General features: G+C 47.4%; 1 long non-coding RNA gene across 1 annotated transcript in view; it reads left to right on the top strand.

Annotated features, from left to right (window-relative positions):
* Window positions 1-3462, top strand: part of LOC111740606 — a 14467-nt gene extending 11005 nt beyond the window's left edge. Inside the window, exon 2 of the long non-coding RNA XR_002780684.1 lies at window positions 3274-3462. This is a non-coding gene — a long non-coding RNA (uncharacterized LOC111740606). The remainder of the gene's footprint in view (window positions 1-3273) is intronic.
* The last annotated feature ends 3631 nt before the right edge of the window (window positions 3463-7093 follow it).

The following is a 7093-nucleotide window of genomic DNA, read 5'->3' as shown; positions in this document are numbered from 1 at the left end:
GAGAAGGCATCCCTGACGAGGTATCTTAGGAGCTGAGCTCTAAGGATGAATGGAGTAGGCAAAAAGGGAAGATAAGAGTGTTCCAAACAGAGGGAACAGTAAGTGGGGGGAGGGCAAGGTGCAAATGAGGAACCAGGATGCTACACTGAGTCAGGAATTACCTCTGGATAGAAGGACTTGCAGAATAGAAAGGGTAGTTTGCCACCAACCATAAATGCCAAGCTAAATTATCCTCCAAATGATGGGGAATCATTAAAGACTTTAGAACGGGAAAATGATGTGTTGGAAGCAGTGTTCTTAGCAGATGAATTTGGTGCCCATACATGTTTTGAGGTGAGAGAATATTCAGGGGACCCAATCAACAGATCAGATGTAAGAGGAAGAGCCTGGACTAGGGAGGACGGCAGGGAGGAAATAAAGGAGAAAATCCAAGGGTTGTTTTTCAAAAAGCACAGAACTTGAATTTGAGTTTAGAAGCGTCAAAGAGTCTCTGAGGTGTCTAGGGAGCCTGCTGGTACAGAATTGAGACAGTCATCAAGGGAAGCTTGTCGGGGGAAGGAGATGATGAACGCGTGGGGCATCTTAGGGAGTCTTTACACAGTAAATTCTTCGTAGCGGTTACCTCTGCAGGTGGGGTTGGAGGGGCAGGCAAGGTGGCTTTTACATCTTATGATATATAATCTTTTAATGGAAGGATTTTGTGTAATTTTTACTTCCTTTTTGTACTTTTTGGAATTTTTCAAATCATTATTTTAATTCCATGCAGTCTCCTAGAGTCTCATTAACCCCTGGTAAACGATGTCTCCTGACTTGCTCTCTCTCCCCTACAATGAAGGGGAAAGAGGGAATGAAACTACTTCATACAGGTTTGGTCTCAGCTCCAGAGTCTGTGGTTTTTCCTACAGTGGTGGCGAGGTTTTCCTCAATATCCCTCTTTCTGTATCTCTCTCTTTCTCTCCCACTGCCCCCTGCCCCAGCAGAGCCTGCCTCTGTCCTCAAAGGCTCAAACATCATTCAACTTCCATCTTTGAAGCCAGATTGAAGTGCTAGACTTGGAAAGACTGACTTTGGAATTTTTATAGCTGAAATGAGCCCCAGCCCGGCCTAGCCCATGAACTAAGCTATAGGAGGCAGGACAGATGATGGAAAAGCACAAGCTCTGCTGTCAGAGTCATCTGTATCCAAATCCAGCTCTGCCACAAGTTACCTAACCTCTCTATGTCAATTTTCTCATCTTGAAAATTGGAGATAATAATAGTATTTATGTGCTAGAAGTAATAAGTGGATTAAATGATGATGAAAGGCATTTAATAAGTGTGCTCTATCATTAGTGTTAATAAGAACAATAAAATAATAAATCTTTATGACCAAAGTTTGTTGCTCAGAGGCAAAAATAACTTTAACGCACTTCCATCTGAATTCCCACTGGTGGCATTTCTTTGCATCTCTGCCTCTCCCTTCGACCGGATTTTTTTCCCCAAAAACTAACAAAGAGCTGAGAGAAGAGCTGAATCAGGGCCTGAGTTGCTGCTTTCTGATTCATGGTGGTCTACTCTGCCACTTACAATTTGTCTGACATTTGACAGATTCCTTAATCTTGTGAGCCTCAATTCCCTCTTCTATAAAATGGGTGTAATAATGCTGACCTCACAGTCTTTGTCAAGAGGTTAGACAGTTCCTTGCACACAGCAGGTTTTCAGTACATGATAGTTCTCTATCAGAGTTCCAGATAGGGGCTAGCTCTTTCCTGTTTGCCCTCCAACCCCTAGACCCTCTATAATCTCCTTTGTATTAGTCCTTGACAGTTTCAGGTGAATCTTTCCAATTACATGGTAAGGGCAGAAGTAAGGCCACGGACTCCCTAACTGTAAGGCCAGCCTCCTGAGGCAGCTGGGGAAGAAGGAGAGAGACATTAGTCTTCTACAGGTCCAGAACCAAATGCACAAACTCAACAGCCCTTCTTTCTTCCTCTTTTCTCTCTACTTTCCAAACTAAAGCCCTGAGGCTGCTCAAAAAGAACTGGTTCTTTCTATTTGATTGTGGCCTAGAAGAAAAGTTGCCCCATTGACTCAGGGTACATTTGGCTTGGTCAGAGAAGGTGTGATGCGTTAGTTCCAATCACCCAGCCCCTGTGCTCCCATTCTCAACCCTCTCCCATGCGAATGTCTCTGGACAAAGGCAAAAGCCTCCCCTCCACCACTCTCTGCCACCAGGGTCCATCCATCGCCCATTGATCCAATGGCCAACTGTCCATCCCTCAATCTGCATCTCCATCTGCCTAGGTGAAGAGAGGCCCTGGGGTACAGCCCTCACTGTTCTCCCTCCTCTAAAGAGTCTTCAGGACAGAGTCTCAATTCTGGGCTATGTCCAATGCCAGGCGATAGCTCTAAATAGGTACTTCTCAGCCTTCTCTGTCATCATCCCCACCCCACCCCCAGCTTCTCCAACCTAAGGAAACAGTGAAGGAGACAGGACACACATCTCAGATAGCTAGGAAAGGGCAAGAAAGAAAAGCTGTCATGGAGCATCTCTCTGGGCTGATGGGTGAGGCTGAGCAAGAGGGAGGAGGGAGGAAGAGAGAGGCAGGCTCAGGGAGGGAGACTGAGAGGGATACTCTGGACCACAGATCTGGAGGTGCAGACATACAAAGACTAGCCCAGGCAATGAGAGCTCTGAGCACCCACAGAGCCTCTTCGTTTCTGGGGTCCTGGAGGGCCTTATCCTCTGCCTGGGTCATGGAACCAAAATGGCTCATGTTCCCAACCCGAGACCCACGGAGAGAAACTAAGCTCTTTTCCAGAAGCGGGTAGAAAGAGCTCTCCTGAGCCAGGGCTTTCTGCTCTGTCTTTGTCTGACTGCCCTTCTCAAGATTCAGGGTTGTTGTTGTTGATTTGTTTTTTGTTTTTTGTCTCTGTCTCCATGTTTCTACATCTTCGTCTATCTTGTCTCCTCTTTCTCTCTCTGTGCCTCATCTCTGTCTCAGGTAATTTCTTGGGGACTCTGCCTTGGGGCTCCGGCTCTCCAGTGTGTAGGAAACCTGACCTTCATCATCTGTTTTTTATATTTTGGAAACGTCCGCTTCACTTCCTACCTGAGGGAAGTGGGGGTGGGGGAGCAGGCTGCCTGGTCTACCCCTTTCCCTCTCCCCTCCTTTTCTGAATCCATTCCCTCCCTCAGCTCTTTGCCCCAGGGAGCCTAGAGCTGAGGCCCTCCCTGCTCTGGGTCACTGTGGCATCAGGAATCAGGCCCTGATTCATGATATTCCCTCCACAGCTCACCGCAGAATGGGGGAGGCAGTGAGGCCTCTTCTGATCCACCGCTGGTTTGCTGATTTGGGAAAAAGTGAAAATTCCAGGCACAGAGAGAGCCCAGGAGGCTGAAAGATTTCACCAGTGGAAACCAAGATGGAAAATAAAGTCATTTCTGCCTCTAGGCAGAGTTACAGTCAACCAGGTTGCCTAACATGTTGTCACAGATGTTTATTTGTTTAATATTATTATTAATACTAGCGATAGACTACACATACTGAAGGCTTATCTTGTGCCAGACACTTTATATGTCTTTGCATTTTATCCATTCAACAACTTTATATGGTAGGTACTATTATCTCCCATTTTCTTAATGAGAAAATGAATGCTAAACAGAGAGGTACACTGACTTAACCAAAGTAACTAAACTAATGAGATCTGAACCCAGGTTTCCCTGACTCCAAATTCTAAGCTCTTCACCCTACTTCTAGGTTTCCAAGATCTGAGAAATGTATTTTGTACATTTCCTTTTAAAGGAAATAAATCCACAGAATTCAGAATAAACCTTCAAGATCCCAGGGACCATGTATCCCAGCTGGAGAAGCATTATCTATAACTCGCTGCTTTCTGGGAGATCTTGAAGAACCGGCTAACAAAGATTTTGTGGAAAGGCTGGAAGAGGGCATTTCAGGAAGGAAGAACTGGGAGGGCAACGTGAAAAAAAATGCAAATGATGGCTCTAAGTCAGAAGACAGTGTGGGCATGAGGCGGGAGGAGGCTGGTTCTGTGCAGGGAAATGAGAAGGGGAGAACTGGGCTAGGTGGAGAACTGGGCCAGCTCTCAGAGGCCTGAAGGCCCAGTTCAGTTTATGCTCCAGGTTATTGAGCAGGAAGGAGAGTAATACAGCCAGCCCTCCATATCTGCGGGTTCCATATCTATGGATTCAACCAACAATGGATGGAAAACATTTGGGAAAAAAAATGTTATGCTGTTGCTGACATTTACTATGTAGTTAGGCCTATGATGGTTGCATCTGTACTGAATATGTGCAGACTTTTTTGCTTGTCATTATTCCTTAAACAATACAGTATAACAACTATCTATATAACATTTACTTGTAATTGGTATTATAAGTGATCTAGAGATGATTTAAAGTATATGGGAGGATGTGCATAGGTTATATGCAAATACTACACCACTTCATACAAGAGACTTAAGCATCGGAGGATTTTGGTATCCACAGGGGTCCTTGTACCAATCCCCTGTGGATACCAAGAGGTGACTGTTCTCTGGGAGAGATGTTTGAGACCTGGGCTAGAGGGAAAGGGTAGATAATTAAGAGGGCTGCGGAGAGGTTGGTATTAGAATCCTAGCAGCCTAGGACAATCTGACAAAACATGAAGAAAGGGGTTATCTAAAAGACATTGCCAAAGAAATTTAGCATTTTGGAATCTGGGCCATCTGCCTCCTTCCCAAGGATTGCAATTCAAGTTAGTGTTTGGGTGGGGTGGGAGCTGGGAGGCAAAGGAAGGAGCAGGAAATCATGGTGTGTCTGCAGCACTGAGCCTTCACACTAGCAGACACTCTGGTCTGGGAGCTGCTGTGGTCTCGAATGAGAGCACTCATTGCTGTGAGCTGCACACTGGCCTGAGGACTGGTCTGGGAGGTTCAGGCTACTGGTCCTGCCAGTTCTCTGGGGTAGGACAGGTGGGCAGATTGTAGATCTGGAGCCTGAAGCAGCAGTTTTGTGTCTTTTTCAATTCTTTGAAAGGATGATTCCTCTCCCTGGGTGGCAAAAAAGAAAAAATAATAAAAAGTAAACAAGCACAATTTGGTTAAGAACTCAAGAATTGCCAATTCAGAAACTCTAATCTGTTTAAAAAGTTCGATCCTTTTTTTTTCAAAGGCCAAAAACCTATTTCTATCACAGATTGTACATCCATGTGTCTGTGAGCTGGCAAGGGAGATAGAGTGAGTGTGAGGAGAGAATTGAAATGCCTTTGTTCCTGTGTGAGGCTGCTGCTCCATGGGCTTATGTGTGTACATTGTACGTACATTCGTGCCTGTTTCTCAGGCCTCCGTGTGCATTGAACTTTCAAACCATAACAGAAACACTGAAGCTTGGCAAAGATATCACAGGAATAATTATCTAATTTTGGAACATGTTATTATAATACCTACATGATGTGTAACGAACTTAACAATGTTCACGTTATATTCACCAACGCTGAGTTGTAGACCCACAATGCCAAGTCTTGCCTCAGAGGCTTCTCCAGGACCTGAGTGCAGAGCAGGCCCTAAAGAAAGCTCTTTCAGGAATAGTCCCCCCACAATGATTTCCTCACAGATCAGGAGGTTTGGCTGGAAGTGAGCAGAACCTATCTTGGGAGGGCAACTCTGTTCCTCCCAGAATCTCTGTTCTTCAGCAGAGTAGCCTCTGAAATGGATAAGAAAATAACCATATTGGGGTCAGAGGCAGATAGGCTTTCCCTGACTCAGCTGTGGGCCAGGGGCCCTCATGATCCGCAAGGCTCTCCTCTCTCCCAGGGGGCTGGATTGAACTGAGGCTAAGTGTGAGGGGAATGTTTGCTGTTTGCTGCTGCTCCCTGTTGACTTTAGCCAGTAGCTCTGTTTACAAACCCAGGTTGGTTTTCCCAGCACAGTTAATTAGACCAAAAGACATCTGGTGTGAGGGCTGGGGAGGGCATCTGCTCAGAGCCTTCCCCCTGGACACCCAGCAGCCATGGGCCAGCGCAGGGCAGAATAGCTAAACAGGACCAGACGGAACTCCACCAAACCCAAGGTTCTCAGGAGAATCATGGCTTCTCTCATTCTGCCTTTCCCATGCTTGCTAAGTTAGCAGAAGCTCCAACTCTGCGAGCCTTTGGGAACTCCAGAAGTCAGGGCTGGATGCCCCTACCTCGGTGGGATCACAGGCTAGAGATCAAGGACTCAGTCCTCTCCTTTACCCTTCCATGTTCAAAAGAACTGGGCAGAGATCCTGCCCCCTCTTTTATCACAATGACTCTGCATTCGACAGGAGCACCAGATTTCTTCAGCCCCCTGCAGGAAAATCTCCCCTCTCTGGACACTCCCTCAGAGAGGAGGCTCTGGGCCCTCCTCCCCACCTCTGACTCCTCTCCAGGCAATCTCTGACACTGCAGGGGAGGAAAAAGATTAATCAGTTCAGGACCAGAGGGAGGCAGGAAGGTGCCCAGGAAGGTGAGAGGATCTGGGTGGACAGTTCCAGGGCGGTGGGGAAGTGGACGGCTGGGAGGGGGAGGGGCCGCAGCTTATCTCTCCCAGGAGGGGGGAGTTCACTCCAAACAGCTAATGCACCGGCGTGTGAAAGCCCCTCAATTAGCACTAATGATGCAATCAGGGAGGGAGGAGGAGGGACCAGAAATTCTGGTGGAGTCAGCACCAACTTACACATAAAGTACACGATCCCTTCCTCCAACACAGTGGCCCTTCAGACACACCAATGCACACACTCCACAGACAGTCTGGATCACGCACGTCCGTGGGTACAAATGCACTCTTTGCACAAACTGCTAGCATGGGTATGGTTCGTGATCAGCTGCTGACCGCTTCTGACTGCAGGGATTCCGGGGTGAGGGGTTCGACTTTGGGATTCAGGGACGGGGAAAATCAGAAATAGACTCGGTGGAAGAGGTTGAACAGGGCATTTCTGAAAACCTCATGATTATTCCTCTGATCCCAGAGTTCCTGTCCCACGCGCGCTCGCAGGTGCCACCTCCCACCCCGCCTGCGAATCCGGGACTGGGCAAGGAGCCACCGCCCCCAGTCCCACCCGCGGGAGGCGGGACCCACGCGCCTCCCTG

Source organism: Pteropus vampyrus, unplaced genomic scaffold (genome assembly GCF_000151845.1).
Source record: "Pteropus vampyrus isolate Shadow unplaced genomic scaffold, Pvam_2.0 Scaffold66, whole genome shotgun sequence".
Classification (NCBI taxonomy): Eukaryota; Metazoa; Chordata; class Mammalia; order Chiroptera; family Pteropodidae; genus Pteropus; species Pteropus vampyrus.
Note: the sequence above shows the minus strand (reverse complement) of the source record. Positions and strands in the feature narration are given on the sequence as shown.